The sequence below is a fragment of the Microplitis mediator genome, chromosome 11, assembly GCF_029852145.1.
Source record: "Microplitis mediator isolate UGA2020A chromosome 11, iyMicMedi2.1, whole genome shotgun sequence".
Classification (NCBI taxonomy): domain Eukaryota; kingdom Metazoa; phylum Arthropoda; class Insecta; order Hymenoptera; family Braconidae; genus Microplitis; species Microplitis mediator.
In genome coordinates this window covers 2655747-2674459 of record NC_079979.1, presented here as the reverse complement: position 1 = coordinate 2674459, position 18713 = coordinate 2655747, and the positions used below count along the sequence as shown (strand labels likewise).

The 18713-nt window shown below is 33.3% G+C and overlaps 3 long non-coding RNA genes across 4 annotated transcripts; 1 reads left to right on the top strand and 2 right to left on the bottom strand.

Annotated features, from left to right (window-relative positions):
• Positions 1 to 2030: 2030 nt before the first annotated feature.
• Positions 2031 to 3568, top strand: LOC130677289 (uncharacterized). Its single transcript, XR_008991567.1, has 3 exons — positions 2031 to 2183; positions 2392 to 2490; positions 3215 to 3568. It is a non-coding gene; the product is annotated as an uncharacterized LOC130677289 (long non-coding RNA).
• Positions 3569 to 11737: 8169 nt separating this feature from the next.
• On the bottom strand, positions 11738 to 14008 carry LOC130677249 (uncharacterized). Its single transcript, XR_008991558.1, has 3 exons — positions 13855 to 14008; positions 13596 to 13697; positions 11738 to 11951 (listed from the first exon to the last, which is right to left on the bottom strand). It is a non-coding gene; the product is annotated as an uncharacterized LOC130677249 (long non-coding RNA).
• A 1536-nt stretch (positions 14009 to 15544) lies between these two features.
• Positions 15545 to 16925, bottom strand: LOC130677381 (uncharacterized). 2 transcript variants are annotated; one of them, XR_008991592.1, is made up of 3 exons: positions 16806 to 16925; positions 16481 to 16583; positions 15545 to 15761 (listed from the first exon to the last, which is right to left on the bottom strand). It is a non-coding gene; the product is annotated as an uncharacterized LOC130677381 (long non-coding RNA). The 2 variants fall into 2 exon arrangements; XR_008991591.1 differs by having other exon boundaries at positions 16679 to 16859.
• Positions 16926 to 18713: the final 1788 nt, after the last annotated feature.

The following is an 18713-nucleotide window of genomic DNA, read 5'->3' as shown; positions in this document are numbered from 1 at the left end:
TCCAGATGATCAGATCTTGTACGTTGCAGTGTCTTTTGACATGAGTTGGTTTACTAGGGGCACAGGTAAAACATATTGGAATCAATAAGACCTTTGACAAAATTCTATTGGGCAACTTGTAAACAAGACGTTGAGTTATGGTGTAAAAATTGTAAAGTCTGTTTCTCGAAAAAAGGTCCTCATCGTAAAACTAAAGCAGAATATCAGATTTATAATGTAGGGTCACCATTTGATAGAATTGCAATTGACATCCTCGGTCCAGTTACCAAATCTTCTTCAGAAAATCGTTTTATTTCAGTCGTCACATATTATTTTACTAGTTGACCAGAAGCAATTCCTCTTCCAAATCACCAAACATCCACAATCGTTGAAGCACTAGTTTGTCATGTTATTTGTTGTCATGGTCTTCCTTTAGAAATTCAATCAGATCAAGGTAGAGAACTTGAATCTTTAATTTTTAAAGAATTGATGGAATACTTTGGAATAAAGGAAACTCGAACGACTCCTTTGCACGCTCAATCGAACGGTTTGGTTGAAAGATTGAATAGGACAATTCTTCAATACCTCTCAAAATTAATCTCGAAAAATCAAAAAGATTGGGATAAACGGTTACCACTTTTCCTCTTAGCTTATCACTCTTCTAAACATGAAACTACAGAATTTTCTCCTGCAATGCTCATGATGGGACGTGAACTCAGAATTCCTTTGGGTCTTCTTCGAGATTTTCCGATAGACCTGGAAAATTTTGGGGAATTTGAGACACTGTCTGATTTCGTGAGTCAATTGAAAAAGAAAATAAATTCTATTCATAACATAACGAGAAATAAATTTGAAATTAAATCAAATAAAGCTAAATCAAATTTTGATTAAAAAATGAATATGTTAACTTTAAAGGAAAAAGAATTAGTTTGGCTCTATTTCCTCCAAAAAGTCAAAGGAACATCTTCGAAACTTCAATGCGATTGGGAGGGTCCTTATGAAATTGAAAATGGATTAAATAATGTAGATTATAGAATTAGAAAAATTCCAAAAGGGAAATATAAAATCATACATGTGAATCGTCTTGTTCCATATTATGATCAATATCAATAAGAGGAAATAAAAGAGGTCCAGCTGGGACCCTGAACGATCTCAGTGCAGACGTTATAAAGGGTTCCCAGGATTCTATAGTCAATTAGTAAGACTAGGATATCTGATAGAATTGAACTGATAGAATTGAAGGATTTGTCTGGACGACTTACTAAAGACTGGTATAGTCCCTAGGAGGTCTAGCAGTGGACCCTGAATAACCACACTATAGACGTTGTTGAAGATTTCCCGAGAATCTGAAAGAAGTCCGGTTGAGAGATTAAAAATACAGTTTAATATTTTTCTCGAATATTTCATATATTATTGCTCTGAACTGAGTCAAAACTTATTTAAATCTTGATTTCGATTATTAACATTGATTTTTGCCTCAATACGTTTATTTTATTGAACATAATCGGTAATTGAAATTTAAAAAGCGCTTCTTCATTAATAATTTACAATATTAAAATTTTTAAACTTCAGCATAAAACGTAACTTGTGAGAGCTTGAAAAGCTCATAAAAAAACAATTGCATGTAATAGCGTTTTCGAGCTTGAAGAGCTGGAAAATATATTCACACCAATGTTTTCAAGCTCCTTGAGCTTGAAAACAGTAGAAAGTTTTTGAGCTGGCCCGCAGGGCCAACCGACGCCCAGATTTTTTTTATTCTTGTACGCGTATTAATAAATGATTGACATAGAAATTCAGATACCCCGGATCCTATAGAAATAACTTTATGTGGATTTCCCATGTGGAAATCTACACATCATGATTTGCGACATGGATTCTTACATAAGTTCATACGCTTTAATATGAATTTTTGTGGGTTCTCATAAAATCCTACATGGATTTTTTTGATAAGGAATTCTTGATCTTGAGACAAAGTCATCTGAATAAGATAACACTAGAAAATTGCTATCAGTTGCGTCTTGCTAGATTTATAAACGAAAACAAGATCAAGAGTTATCATCCAGAAATATCTATCGCTATTTTTTATTTCAAATTATTGAGTTCGAGAAATTTAATTATACTGTTGATAAATATATAGATTATCTACAAAGAGTTAAATACTATGTTTTGTCTGACTTGCAAGTAGTCGTATCGTTAGTTCATAAGTAAGTAAATAATTTTAATAAATTATAATTATATTTAATTAACACTAAACTCTTGATAATTTATTTAAAAATCATTATTAGTTTTTTTTATATAAAATTTAATTTTATACAAAAAAGTATGAGCCTATTCTTACCTCATTAAATATCGAATACTGTCACAAACGTATACAATTAGTTCAATTAATAGTTTCATTTTTTTTTCTTTCAGAGACAAAAAATAAAAATGTCGAAAATAATTTTATTATTATCAATTGTTGTATTAATTGGTCTCTATGCTTGTGCAGTTGAAGGATGCAAAGGCGGATGGGTAAGAAATTAAACGAATAAAGGGTCGAGCGGGTAAAGTGAATCAACTCAAAAATTTATGAAACAGAGGAACTTCTAAGCTGACATCAAAACCTCCTACTGTTTCCGTACTTAGAGAACTCGACAACGTTATCACGTATTAATTTTTTAGCTGTCTGAGTTATAAAAATACTCGGACCAAATAAAAAATTAATTTCGCTGAAAAAAAGTAATTTTAATCCAACAACATCTTTAGAATAAATCAACAGATTTTCACGTATTTCGAAGCCCATCGGTTGATCGGTTTACGAGTTATACGAATATAAATCTAAAATTGAAGGGTTTTGTAATTTTTCTGTTTCGTATATCTCGGAAACTACCTGACCAATCGATTTCAAAATTCACCCAAATCTAAGTCTCAATGATCCTTTTTGATCGCCGTTAAGAACATTTAAATCGGTCGATTCGTTCCAAAGATATCATACGACAAAAATTAGTTTATACACATACATACACACACATGCGCGGTTGCCCACCCGGAAACTCAGAATAGCTTCCTAGGATCTTAAAACGTCAAGATCTAATGAAAACTCGATTTCTGAAAATCGGGCCGAAACCAGTAACGCCCCTTATTTTGAAATTTACCAATTTTCATATCAAGTAGTTAAAAAGATATCTTGTCTGACCAAAATAACTAGAAATCCAAACTGAAAAATTTACAAATTCATAAAATCAATTTTTTTCAGTGCCATCCCTACCAAGGTTATGGATGTTGTGCTCATCATCAATGTTCCTCAAATTTTATGCAAGGTAGTTGTCTTACTGACGCAGAAGTTGATGAACTAAGACCTCTCTGGGAGATGGGAAAATAAGTGTGATATTTCGGTAGTAACGTACAAAATGCTGTAATACTCAGGCTTTTCAAAATACAAAACTCTAATGATATTGAAAGTCGATTAATTGTTATAATCCTATCGAAAAGTTGTTTTTATACTTTCATGCTTCTTTCTTTGTACGTACTTCTGTTCATCAAGATGACGACTAAAGAAAGACTCAATAAATCCATTGTTTAGTTCCCGTAATATTTATTAATTTAATAAAAATAATTTATTCAATTATTTTTTTTGATAAATTACTTTTTAGCCGTTTAAACGGAAATATTGTTGATGAGCACTTTAAAGAACTTCGACGCAGTGTATCCGTGGTCACAACAAAATGTCTACGTAGATGAGAGTTTGAATACCTTGATGTTTTCTTAGAGAACCTGAGATGCAACACTGTGTTAATTTTTAATGCATATAATTATGCAGTGGCAAAAAAAATTCAGTTAGTCGGAAAACTCAGGGGACACGAATACTCTGTTGAATCCGAATCTATCAGTCTGTTTTTTTACACTCCATTCATTATAAAATAAGTCTACGATCAATTCCAAATTAATTCAACCTTGTTTGGAGTGCTAATTGTCACCCCAATATTTTCATCTATACTATGGCCGATTCATAACCGTATCAATGCTCAGTTACGAGGACATTAGCAGTTCCACTCTGTCCTATAATCCAGAACACTTAACAGCAATTCGGGTATCCTGACGATTTCCTACCAATCACTCACCTACCATTACAAAAATGATTATTTAGAGTAGGAATCGACACCAAAAATATTAAAATCTCGTAAATATTTAAAATTAATAATAAAAATCAAACAGTCAGCGACTAGGCCCGCCGGGAATCTATTGACACCCCAATGAGACCCAACCTAGACTTAATAAACAATAAACATTTAATAATTTGAAAATATTAAATTCAATATTGGGAAATTTCCAGTATGTAACACCATCTAATTTTTTAATGAGTCTTAATTTTTTTTCAATAAAGGAAAAAAATCAATTGATATTTGACGTCACTGAAAATAATCTATCCCACAGATATTAAAAAAAAGATTGTAATAGTTTTAGCCTGAAGCAATAACAATCAGAAATATTGAAAGTCTGATCACTCGGATTTTTTCTCTCTCTCTCTCTCTCTTTCTCTCTTTCTATTATTTTTTTTTTCCATTACACACGCCGATTAAAAACAATTATCGACATTATACGTCGCCGTGCATCCTTGACGACTTAGAAGTGATTTAATAGTGCACTACTCACTAAAAGTCTACTAGAGAGAGTGAAAGATATGAAAAGATGGAGAGATAGAGAGAGAGAGAGAGAGAGAGAGAGAGAGAGAGAGAAAGAGAGAAAGATTTATGATGGAATAGAAGCCTAGCTACGATTTGGCAACCGTCGTCCCCGAGGGCATTGAGTGAGACATGCCATTTCATTCGCAGACTGCCGATATCCGTCCAACTATCTTTACCCCACCCCTCTCTTTATCACCCACACTTCCAACCTCAAGCTTCTATTTCTCAAAATATCTCATTCCCAAGTGCCGCAAGCTCTTTGGATAGATTACAAATCTATTACTTGTCTTTCTATATTTCTATCACTTTTAAATACATACTACACTGATTATAAAAAATCGACAATTGTTTTCCAAACTTCTATCCAGAGTATTGTTCAAAGTAAGAAAACGAAATACTGGCAAAAGTTGAGCTCTCAATCTTAATATTAAGATGTTTACCTTCGAGATTTTCTGTGTCTCTGCTTAACCATTTAACCTATTGTAGAATACCATTTACCCGAAATTTTTGAACCAGGCCTGAAATAATCTACAAGGATGCAAATTTTCTTCTTGTTTAATGCGAACTAAGATATTGGCTAACACGTACCATCTGGTCAAATATTTTCTCAGTATTCACTCTGAGTTAAGACGGTGAGGTCTTGCTTAGGTCAAACCTATGCCTAGACCTAAAATAAACGTTTTCCATCCTTCGGAGTAGTAAACAGTTTATATGTTGGTCTGAGCCTTTGCAAAGTAAGTCAGTAACGTTACGATCCATCAGCGAAATGATCGTGGACGGTATCAAGGTAGGATATCATCCAAGATTCTACATAGTATTCTGACTGTCACACTACTCGTTCGGCTATTTGAAAGTTAATGAAAGTGGTGATATTTATAGTGCGGACAGTAAATCGGATCATTAACGAGAGTAAAGTTGATCTCAATGGCAGCTATCCAGGTCGCTCCCTTCACAATAGGTTCTGCGCTAATTGATCCCGCGATAGAATATTCTCGGACGATTGATCCCCCAACGATTAGTCCCATGGACTTATTATCTAAACGGTTTAAAATGCGTTTGTATGGTGATGTGGCATATAAATAGTGAAAAAGTCAGCCATGTACACATAGATGGCGTTTATTAACCTACGTGTAGCCGTTAACTTGCCATCTTGTAATAGATTAAATAAAAATTAAAGTATTTAATAATTAATTTTATTTAAAACCGTAAGATGGACGGTGGCGTTATAGGTCCAACCCATTTATAAATTTTTCGTAACTTCAGTATCGGGTATGAGACAGGATGGGTTGGAGGTGCATCACTGACAATTCCATCAACACATCTGGGGTGAAACCTAATATCGTTCGGTGTCTATTAACCCTTCAGAACATACGTCTCCCGTACCACAGTCATTGCTATCGTGATGAGAGAAAATCTCACGCCTATTGCGCAAGCGCCAAAAGCGAAATTTAAAAAATATTTAAACAATTTTAGGTTATATATTAAATGAAATTTTTGAGTAGATTTTCACAAAAAGCCAAGAAGTGATTATAGTGACAAATTATTATTATTTGTTAAAAGTTTGTTATTTATCAGAAGTATCAAAATTTTTCAAAACAAAATATTTGAGCTAATTGAATAATAATAATTTATGATTTATAAATGTTTTTAGGTTACACATGTATTTATGACCGAAAAATATTAATACATAAAGTTAAAAATTTACTTACTGTGGTTATTCACTTAATGAATAATAGCACTTATGAACTAGGATAATATTTAAAATAATTATTAATTATTACATTTTTTTTATAATTAAAATACCGGTATACAAGTACACTTGTAAACAACTTTCAGAACAATGTTTATTTGTATATCTATATACATTCAAGATGGCGGCTAGAAACCACGGAGACAGCCGAAATGAAACGAGCTCATACGAACGGCAATTTTTTTTATGCCTGACTTGACTCATGCGATGAGAGAATCTCTCACAGTTAATAAACAAATATTTTTTTTCTCTATTTTTCAAGTTTAAAAAAATTTTGTTTTATTAGTATCATTTAGAGCATTAAATTTTAGAAAGGTAAAAAAAATTTCAGGGGGTCATTCCATTTGAATTTAGAAAAAAAAAAGTTTTAAAAAAAGTGTGAGAGAATCTCTCTACACGATTGTTCCGAAAGGTTAAACTACAAGTTTGACAAAGATTATAAGTTGGTCAATTGACGGGCTAATTACGCATTCTAATTACGTGATATCTACTAATTTTTGACCAGATAGTTATTAGACAGATATTTACGTGTACATGTATCAATTAACATGAAAAAAATGGAGGCTTATGTGTCATCATCTTTTTCGCAGAAATCACAGAAAACTTTCTCGAAATTCAAATTAAAATAACGTCCCTATGCAAAATTTTCCATCGAATCTACTCAATCGATTCGAAAACCGAATAGAAACAAATAGACTTGTACTGATTTTTATACGGCTTTTGACTTGTTAATCTATTATTCATTCGCATCACTATCCCACAGTGTTTTTTTTTAATTTCTATCAATACTAAAATAATTTATCGCAGATTTAGTTGCGTACTCTGATCCTTGACACTTTGATTCGTCAGATGAAAATTAAACGTCAGATATTTATTATCGATTCATACTATCTACGAAGTTAAAGATCAAAGAAGCGGAAACAACTACGAAAATAAAAAAATTGACTCCTAAGGATTAGGGCTGTACAATTTAGCCGGTTAAAAAAGTTAACCTGGCTAATTAGCTGGCTGACTGCTCGGCTTAGCCGGTTAACTGAAATTAGCTAAGCTAATTAGCTAGAGGTTAAACTGGCTAATTTTATATTTCATGAAATATCGATGTTTTCAAGCATTGAAAGAAGTATTTTTTAAATTTGACTGAAATTCATTTGAATTATTTGAATTTGGCTTGTATCTCCTTTTCAACGGTTTAAAGTGGTATATACTTGCATCAACTTTACTGATGATCCTAGCAAGTATATTCGGGGCGAAACCGTATTTATAGTATTAACATCTTAGATAAATAAATTCTATACAATTAATGTATGGTATTACAGTGCCCATTAAATATGATGCATTTCAACCATGAAACAATGAGTGTAGAAGGAATTTCTTTGAATTGCCAGCATCTGTCCAAAAATGGACTAAATGAAAACTTTTTTTTTTTTTTCTTCGTTTTTAAACGTAGTTTTCAGAAAAAAAAAACAAAAAAATTATTAAGTAGGTCCTTCTATTTTTAAACTTGATTTTTCGAACAAAATTCAAAATATTTCGAGGATTACCATTTAAATTTATTGTTTTTATTTTTTTTTTCCAAATTTCAAAGTTTCCTGAGCACTCTCAAAAATTTTAAGCATGGTGTTATGATAAATAAGGCTAGTTATAAAAAATTTTTGTTTTCAATTGGAAAAAAAAAATACAAATCGAAAAAACATCACTCCGAAAAAATTTGAGGATCTGCAGAAAATGTCAAAGTTTTATATAAAAAAAAATCAAAAATCAAAAATGGTAAACATCGAAAAATTTTTGATTTTTTCTAAAAATCTACAAAAAAACAATGAAGATAGGTTGCAATAATTTTTTTGTATTTTTTTTTCAAAAAGTACATTTAAAAACAAAAATTTTGAAAAAAAAAAGTCTTAATCAGTCGAATTTTGAAACAGTTATAGCTATTTTGAATGAAAAAAGCTATTGTTTTTTTAATTTATAACTTTTTTTCGGTTGGGTGAAAAAATTTGAAAAAATTATGAGAAACGTTTTTGATGAGGTAGAAAAAGAGAAAAAATTTTCAGCCAAATCTAAAGGGGTCGGGTTCAAAAGTAGTCGATTTGGCGTGGAATGCCCCATATACATATTACATACTGTGAAATGTGCGAATAAACTTAGAGGATTTGGTTTAGGCGTGAAGGAATTTTAACAACTTAAAATTACAGAAAGTTAATAGATAAATAATTTAGGTCTTTATTTATACTTTATACACGTAAAACTGGTAAGAATTAACATTAGATAGCGAATGCGACAAGATAGATAAGTGATAGTGAATGCGGCAAGGTTAAGCGGCCTTAGAACCCGAGGTTGTAGTTAACAAAGCACGTTGTAGAATGGATGTTGAGAGGACGTCTTCCTCCTTCGTTGCCGCTCGGTGGTGACGTGGCAGCATGGCTGCAGTAACGAATTTTCCCATTGGCTTAAAAGCGCGCCAACAGGAAATAGTTAGCCGCCAATTTTTCTGATTGTCCGGCTGGTAGCGGGTTCTCATACCATCTTGACAAGGTCATGAGCAAGAAATCGTATGTGTCGGGCCCAAATAGCGAGTGACCCGGCACTGTTCTGACATTCAAGTCAGTAGCGAGTTCGGCTACTTCCGATCGTAGCGGAAATGCACGAAGCTTTTCAAATTGTCTAAGCTCGTGACTGAACACATACATTCAAGTTTTTAATCATACATTCCTCACCAACAATATTATTAAGTTAATTGCTGAAAAATGTCGTTACTGTAGAATCATTTTATACGTATTTCAAGTGGAGTAGCTCAATGTGAATATTGCAAAATGCAATATAATGCGAAAAAAACCACGGCATCATTAAGATACCATATTAAAAACAAACACTCGGTAAAATATCAAGCCACTACTCCGATCGACAAGATTGATTCTGATTCTCAGTAAGTCAATTTTGATTTTGTTTCGGTATTTATTATAATAATTTAGTGATTGCTTAATAAAATTAAAAAAGCATTTTTATCAGTATTTTTTACAAATTAATTACTTTATAATGTTCGCATATAATAGATCCGAAGCGGAAAGCGGCCCAAGTTTGCAAGAAAATTTAAATAAACGACCTAGACTATCTATACCTAGAAAAGAGTATTATAGCCGTAATGTAAATTTATTGAAAAAATGATTAACTTTGGCATACAATAAATTTGTATTTAGATTCATATATTCTCTAATTAAAAAATCAATTTCAAATGGCCTGAATTGGCTCCTACATAAATAGAGATATACACTTTACATTGATTGAATCATTTTAAATTGATTTTTTTAATCAGGGCTTAGAATAGTAACAAATACTAAACAATTTTATTTTCCAGAATCCTAAATCAGAAGCAATAACAATATCCTTGGTAAAAATGATTGCAGAGGATATGCTACGATTATCATTTGTAGAAGGTTCTGGACTTCTACAACTTCTCAAAACTGTTCGTCCCGATTACACGGTTCCGAGCAGAACAGTAATCAGAGATTGCCTAAAAGGATTATATGATGCTGTGACAAATAAACTATTATCATCTTTAAATCGATTCTCAAATTTGTCCATAACAACTGATGGGTGGTCATCACGTGCTAATAGTTCATATGTAACTATTACTGTTCATGGTATTGATGATCAGTGGAATTTGTCCTCTTTTACCTTAGACACATTAGAAATGTTAGAAAGTCATAATGCCACAAATACATACCAATACTAAAGCATTGAATAATTGAAATCTTTATCACAAAGTGATTGCAGTCGTACACGATAATCCTCGTTACATGGTTGCTGCTGTACGAGAGAATCGGGAAGTTGATGATGACATTGAGATAAGTGTCCGCTGTTTTTGCCGCACTTTAGTGTGTTGTAGAAACAGCTCTAATAGAATGTAATTTAAAAGATTGTTTGCAGAAAGTGAGAGCCATAGTTGGTCACTTTAAACATTCGAATAAAACTGGTACAGCTTCGGAAAACGCTCAAAAGCAACATCATCTGCTAACTCACCGGTTAATAAGCCATTCTCCAACACGTTGAAATTCGGCGTATGATATGGTCGAACGTCCAGTTGAACAGCCTAAAGCTGTTGAGTGTGTTCTATAAGACAAGGAGATAACGACTAAAGAAATGATGAAAAAATTACTTTCAAATGAATCTGATTGGACCTACTTGCAAGATGTCATTAAAATTTTTAAGCCATTTGAGGATGCGACAAAATTAATGTATACTGAGAGCCAGTCTACCCTTTCTATGGTACGGCCTACTGTCTATTCATCATTGAATAAATTTTTGCAGCAGTAAGATGATGATAGCGAAAATATTTTATTACTCAATGAAATTCTTGAAGAAGAATTAACAACTTGTTTTTTAAGTAATACAAATGTAACTTGTCGTGCAATTGCATCTTATGTAGATCCACGGGATTATTTTTCAATTTTTAAAGATGACTGGCCAGGTCTACCGTATTTTACAGTTTTTTTAATACCAATTTTTATAAATGTTATAGTTACAAAGATTTAGCAGATGACGAAGAATCATATCGGGATAAAACGAAGGAAAAATTGATAGAGATGACAGAGGGAATTACAGTTAATGAACCTGATTTGAGTAAAAATCAAAGGGAGAAAGATTTAGATTATCTTTTTGATCCAGTACGTGGGTTGTCTGGAATTCTGCAGAGAATGGCAAGTTTTGAAGGCCAAAGTGCCATTAAGAAAGTAATGATAAAATTTGACCGAGAGCCTACAATTCCAAAAGCAGACAATCCACTACTTTGGTGGATGTCCAAGAGGAACAAAATTTCGATCCTGTCAAATTTTGCGAGAAAATTTCTAGGTATTCCTTCTTCCAGTACACCTTCCGAGCGGGTTTTTTTAACGGCAGGCAATATAGTTTCTGCCAAAAGAAGCTGTCTGTCACCAGAAACTGCTAGTATACTAATTTTTTTATACCAGCTATCTGGCACTATACTATACTCCGTTCAATTTGATCTATAACTTATTGAGCCACACCGTCCATCGTACGGTAATACACCATTTAAATATAGTGGAAACCTAAACACTATGCAAACGTCCAAATGGAAACCTTGTTCTGATTCCTACACAAAAAGAAAGTTATAGGAACTTACCCTATACTTTCCTGTATTGAATATTCTCATGTAAATCCATAGTTTTTCACATGGATTTACATACATTCCTACAAAAACTGTTTTGATAGGAACGTTTTTGAGCTGTCCAGAAATACTGAAGACCTGCTCAGACATTGCAGCCTGGATAACGTATAAATTTTTGACATCAATTTGTACTTCAAAATTAGAAAAGAAATAACGAAAACGTAGTCAATATTATAGAGACATTTATTAATGATTACATAAAGCAATAATGCGAAATCCTAACATCATTTTTGTCTTGATAATTATCATAACAAATTATTTGTATTCGTTACTATCCTATTTTTATCCAATCAATCATAGTAATGCATTTACCTTGCCAAAAGTAGTTACTGCAGACATGATCCTCGCAACATTCATAACCCCATGAAGGGTGACACTGAAAATAACAAAAAAATAATTCACTTATTAATACAAATTCAATTGTTCTTACTTTGAACTTTATTTGGATTTTCCTCAATGTAATCAAAAAAATAATTTTCTACACCCGAAACAATCCAAACATGATTAATTATGCACGGATTCATCAAGCATTAAAAATATATATAAATCAATAAAATACCAGTAGGAACTATTGATAACCGAAGAGTCTAGAGAAATCCAGATAAATAGATTTTAATCTGGATAGTTACTGCCCAACACACGACTGGATTGTGTTCTAGAGAAAAAATGGCTGAGCACGCGATTGGTCCATGTGATCAAAAGCACAGTTTACAAGTAGAACCATACCCAGTCTGGTATAGCACAGTACCAGCAGCGCAGTCAGCTGAGTGAAGATCATACTGATTTATGCGTGCACAAGAACGAGTCATGTCCTGTACATGACTGACTACTGTATGTCACAGCGCTGGTTCGTGTTTAGCACAAGAACCGTGCTGCTCATGCCTGAATAATGATTGAAACCATAACTATTTTTTAACTACAATGAACTACATCCTCACTATTTTGTTTAGGAACATGTAGATCGTGTGCACCCCAAGTGTAGTTATCGCATCGAGCACTATTCAGGCATGCGCAGCAAATAAATGGTCCTTCTGCTGAACACTAACCAGTGATGTGACATACAGTAGTCTTGAGCAGAACATGACTTATTCTGGTGTGCCCATGAATCAGTATCCTCCACACACGATTGATTACCATTCTGGTATTTACATGCTGCACTGGACTGGGTATGGTTCTGATCATGAACTATCATTATGAGCTCATGGACCAGTCGTACGGTCAACAATTTCTTTCCAGAACACGACTCAACAGTGTGCTGGACAATAACAAGTCTCGTTCAACCCTTCGTCCGTCGCACTATAAGTGCAGTGCCGCAATTTTTATTGAAAGATTATTTTTAAAAAATAATAACTTTCCTAGTCTTTTTAAATCTTATGAGTTCTTCTACTAAACTTTTTAGTATTGAATGAATTAATGATAATTACTTTTCCGAAATTGTAAATATTAAAATAAAAATGTTTTTTAGTTGGAAAACCATAAAAACGTGCCAATTCGTCGCTAACAAGAATAACCTTAGGCGTTGATTTTGTTCAGATTTTTTACACAGTGTTGCCAGTTAATACCAGCGACTCGTTTCTGGCTCATTTATTTCATCACTTCCATTAATATTTTCATTTAATACAAAATTTCTATTTTAGTAAAAAAATTACAATTGTCTAGCCATACAAATTTGAGTGATTCAAGTTTTGAACAGCAAAGTTATGATACTTGGCAACACCGCAATATTAAATTTATGGTGGTGGAGTGGCGTGACGAACGAAAGGTAGCGAGACCACGCGACGGACGGAGGGTTAAATTTTTTGTGGGATATGGGACGAAACACGATTTCAGATTTCGAGTGATATCAGCCATTACAGTCAACTTAGGGAGTGGGCGGCCAACCTCATTCATGTTTGAAATCGTAGTGTAACAATCCCCATCCCGCAATAGTCCATTGTTGGTTTTAGTAATTCGAGTTACGCAATGAGATCCAAGGTTGTATTAGTTTCCTTAATTTTTGGAATTTGTAAAAATTACTAACCCATTTGCCAACACATCCGTCAACTGCAGCACTATGCAGGCCTACCAGCAAGAAAATTGATAATAATAGGATTATTTTTGACATCTTAATTTTTTTGTGACGCTAAAAAATAAAGTAAATGATTGTAGTATAATGTTAAAATTGTATAAATAATTTTTGGAATTTTTTTCCGCAAAACTCGATTTCCATAAAATTTTAACATTTTAACACAAATACCAAAAATTTTTTATAGAAAAATATAATAAAACAAAATGAATACCAGATATTAAAGAAGATACTTTAGATGAACTTTTTGTTGTTCCAACAACGAATACTAAACTTAAAATGACTTTGTAGTTTATTTATAGTGAGTGAATTATTCATGTGTTAGCTTTTCTCAGCTTAGTTTTTTTTTATATTTATTGCAACTAAAGATGTACATCACACATTTGTTTGCGTAATTTCGATTCCTTGACACTTTAATCTGTCTGATATGAAGCAAAAGTCGGTTATTTATTATGGATTTTTTTTATTGAAGAATGTACATTCATCAAGAAGTGGAATGATTACGAATAACTTAACTTTCCAGAATTTATTATTTCATTGGTGATTTTAATTAGCAATTATAGAGTTTATTATGATTGAGATAATCAGATGTATACTAGTAAATTAAAGAGCAAGTCGGCTAGGTGAGACGTTTCCCGGATGATGAAAAAAAAAATATGGGATAAATGTATGTTATGATTCATTTTTACACCATAAAAATATATGAAAATAATATATTGTGTCACAAGGGATGAAACAAAACGATTTGAGACTAGGGTGAAATTGGCTGCACGAGCCGTAAGTGAGTGCTGACATCACGCGCAGTCTGAAATCGCGTGTTTCATCCTGAGTCACCCACTATATTTTTCATGATGACCTGCATCGTAACTCTAAGATTCAGTGTCAGCAGCCAGTAAGAAACAAATTGATTTCAAGCCGATGATGCAGAAACTGTAAGAGAACGAGAAATCTGAGATTTACAGTCACTTAGTGAACACTAAATAAGACAAAAATATTATTATCACTCGCTTTAAGTTATTTTATTTGGTTAATTAAAAATGTCAATTGAAAACAGAAATGAGTAAATTGAAGTGACAAGCAAACAAATGAAAGTAATAAGGCTGCACATGAACATTAAATCTACATAACACCGAGCAGAAATAATTGTGCTGATTCAAAAACGACCTGTAATGTGCTATTAGATAACGGCCCAAATTTCCCAACTGTTTGGAATAATATGCAATGAATTTTTGCCTCCGTGCCAATCACCACTCTCTACGACCAGGTCTAAATCAAACTTCAGCTTAAATTTATATAAAAACTATAACTAGCCGCACCGATTGAGGAGTCATGTCAATAAATCTAATCTTTTAAATTTCTTCTTATGCTACTACCAATTTTCGCTCTTGATCCTTGTTTAACTTCACTCCTGATCGTGATAAGCAACTTGAATAAACCTGATTCCACTATCCGTCCGTCACTTTTCCCTGGTACTTCACGTTTTTTTGTTAATACTAACTAAACAAGAAACTTCGAATTAAAAATCAAACAATAATATTGTAGGAAGTTCATTTTTCTATAAAAGAGAATCCTGTTAAATTACATTTTAGCAGTATGGACTGCAATCTATATGGTATTGAACTGTTCAACACTAAAGAAACGAAAAATTTTCTATGAAAAGATTTCTCAGTAATATATGTATCTTGTGTTGATTTTTGACAACAATTTGTACTTGAACTAAATAAATCCTATAATAAAATTTAGATGAAATATATGTAAAGCCAAACTATTCGTAACGTGATTGGTCGAAAGCGAAAAAATATATGCAAACGACACAAAAATATACATTAAAATAAAATATGAAAAATGACACGCGCGTGCTTGCGCGCGAAAGATGTACGCTAGTATAATAAAAATGCAGTTAATATTATTGAGTTTTTTATTGATATTTATTATTTATATAGAATAATATTACAGAATAATGATATTATTCTTGTCATGATAATTATCGTGACAAATAATTCCAAATTTTTATTTTCCTCGTCGCCACAACCAATCTTCCAGTGGTATGCAATTACCTTGCCAGAACTGCGCACTGCATACATGATTTTGACAACAATTATGACCCTGTGACGGATGACACTGAAAACATAAATGAAGCGGTTGAATCATTTTCTATGGACTATTCCGAGTAAAAAAGGTTATGCGTGAGTATACTTCATTGAACATAATTCTATGCAATTACGTGGACGAAAAAGAAATGTTGCTGCAACAAGAGCGTTCCTGAAGCATGAGTTTGTGGCTGCAACAGGATACTTCTGTGACAGCTCCAAGATCAGTCCTGTCTCAGCCACAGGTCCATTCCTGTTGCAGTCACAGGAATAGTCTTGGATTTGTAGTAAAAAAAATAATGTATATCAGTGGAGTTGAAAATCAATGACGTAGATATGTATTTTTTTTACACACACACACACACATACGCGCGCGCACACATACATGTGCGCACACACATACGTGCGCACGCGCACACACACGTTTATGCACACGTGCACACACATGTGTGCACACAGGGACATGTCCTGTTGTAGCATCAGTTCTTTTTTTTCCGTATATATATATTATAATTCATGGCGTTAAAGGAGCTTCTCGAAATCAAAAACAGTAGGAAGTCTCAGGGCTGGCCCCCAAAAGCAGCCGTTTATCAGATTAATAACATGATTTTAGTGATTTATTTGCATTTATATCTGTTTTATAAATATTCATATATAACATTATGATTACATATGAATTATATAAAATTTCATATGATTCTATATAGTTTATTCTATTAAAGATTTTACTAAATTGTAATAACTACTGACCCATTTGCCGTCACAGCCTGCATCAGCACTAGAATATATTCCAATTAATAAGAAAATACATAATAACAAAATTATTTTCGCCATTTTGAATTTACGCCTTGACCTGGAAAATTAAAATAATAATTATTACTAAACGATCAAATTTATGTAGAAAGCTATTGAAATATACTTAAAGGAAGTTAAACTTCTCAAATATACTTAGATTTTTGAATATGAATCTATAGTGATAAATTTGCCAAAATTTAAATTGAGCGATGATAAAATAAAGAAATTTTTATAGAATATTTCTATAAAAAATTTCAGTACAAGAAATTAACAAGGATACCTTAAATCAAGTATCTATCGATGCATGACTGAGAACTGAATTCTGAATAGATTTCTCGTCAATTCAGTCATTTAATCCATTATTTGTTTGCTTTTCTTATCTAACAGTTTTTTTAAAATTTTGATTACAACTGAAATAACTTACCGCAGATATTGTTGCGTCACTCTGATTCCCTGACACTTTGATCCGTCAGATACAAATGAAAGGTCAATTATTTGTTATTTATATAATTATCGACGAGGTTGAAGATCAAAGAGGCAGGAACAATTAAAATCATTAAAAGATTAAATGCAGAACATGTATGATTAAATCGTTGTCTTAAATAATCAACGATCAAGGTCATCAAAATTGATAGTAATCTTCTTATAATTTCTGGGAAAAGTTCCCATAACTATGAGAATCATTTCTGAAGAATAAGTTTTGGTAGCAGTTGCTACAATAGAGCTCTCTTATTAAAAAAAATCCTTTTAGAGCTTGAAATCTCTAGTTTTAAGATCTTTCGACCAATATTTTTTATAGACCTACCATTATCGCGCAATTATGTGAAGTAGTGTGGGACAAAAATTTTCGATATTTTTCTTTTTCTTTCAGAGGATCCACGGGCTTAGGACAATTTTTTCAGCCAAAACAATTTATAGATCAGTTAGCAAATTTATTTAGCTTGAATTTGATTTTTCCAGCCTCATACGATAATTTGTTGCTGAGGAATCAGCCTTCAAACGGAAAAGCATCCTTTTGGCTTTAATCATCGATATGCGATCATTGGTAGCTGATATATCAGCTACCAATAATTGCACAGTGAATCAAAAGGCGGCTTTAAAAACTTTAGTAAGTCCGCTTCAAAAAACTAAAAAAAAAAATTTTTTTTTCGTAAATCGCTAATATCATCGAGTCTACTCGGTCAAATGATCTGAAATTTTCAGGAAAGTTGATGGCTAATAAGCTCTTTCAATTGTCGCCTTAAGCATCCAAATCGGGTTATTAGTTAAAAAGTTACAAAGAGTTTACACACACACACACACACACACACACACACACACACACACACACACACACACACACACACACACACACACACACACACACACACACACACACACACACACACACACCATCAGTACATCGAGTTCAAGATAGCACCAACCTACGGCAAGAAGCCCTGTACAAAACCATCGCAAGCAAGAGGTTGGATACTTCGGAAACTGGACGAAGGAGCATTCAAAAGGCCCTGACGGCCGAAAGCCAAACCGATAAATTAACTCAGCCAGCAGACTCGGACAATCCTGCAGAACTTGCCCGATCCACGATCGACACAATAACTCAAGTGGGCGACAAAGCGATGCCAAGACGAAGTAATATGGGGAAAAGAACGCCAAAGTACTGGTGAACCCCAAAAATCGCACAACTCCGGACTAACTGCATTGAGGCTAGAAGCAAGATGCAAAGAATGAAAAGGAAGAAGGATATCACAAAAGCTGAACTAGAATATAAAGAAGCAAGGACAATACTGAAAGCAGAAATTGGCCGAAGCAAGAGATAGTAGTGGAAAAACCTCTGCAAAGGGGCTCGGCAAGCTAGAACGTCTGGCTGATATTGTGGGCACACTTTTTTTCTCAGCACCAACCCCGACCACAGATGCATCATGAAAAAGACATACCAGCCCGATTCAGCCTCCCAGAACTGCAGAATGCTGCCAAAAGACTGCCGCCACGTAAGTCACCCGGACTAGATAATATCCCTAGTGAAATATTAAAAATCGCGGGGGAAACTTGGCCACAGCTGCTACTAGAGACCTTTAACGCTTGCTTTAGCAAGGGGGAGTTCCCAACACCGTGGAAAAAGCAACGCTTGGTTCTCATTCCGAAGCTAAACAAGCCACCCGATGACCCGTCATGGTACAGACCACTC